We start from the raw sequence: 572 nt of genomic DNA, 5'->3' as shown, positions 1-572 counted from the left end.
TGGCCGAGACTGTAGATGGTCTCAAGCCCCGCGACAGCAATGAGCAAGGTTGTGACGTAGAGAATACACCCTTGACAAAACGACGCAAAGCTCACAGGGACCTCTCCGGGATCGGGACTCATCTTCAATGGCGGCGTCCACTGGGAGAGCGATGTGATCGTACCTACGTCACAAGTGAACTGGACGGCTTCGCGCGCACCCGTCGTCCACTCGTACAAGAAACACCCACCGTAGAGCCCCAGAGCCGCTCGGACGGCGCCAGAAGCGGTACATGGTACAGCTGCACATGTGACGTGTCGTTGGTAAAGTGAAAGTACTGCGTCGTCTCGATCTGGAGTTCACGGATGCTCTGGACCACCGCCGGCACAAGACCTTGAGGAACTGTGATCGGAAATGTCTCTAGCCAAGTGACAACGTCGTGAAACTGAGCTCCACACCACACACGCAGCGCCAGAGCACAAGTCAAGGGCGCAAATCCCCTCGTAGTCGGCCGGTTCGACCACCGTTGTAGTGAGAAACGCTGAGAGCTGCTCGATTGTAGAGGGTTGTATGAGCTCAAAAAGGTTGGCGTT

This window comes from Saprolegnia diclina, assembly GCF_000281045.1.
Source record: "Saprolegnia diclina VS20 unplaced genomic scaffold supercont1.22, whole genome shotgun sequence".
Classification (NCBI taxonomy): Eukaryota; Oomycota; class Saprolegniomycetes; order Saprolegniales; family Saprolegniaceae; genus Saprolegnia; species Saprolegnia diclina.
The sequence above is the reverse complement of the archived record's forward strand: the minus strand, read 5'-3'. Positions refer to the sequence as shown.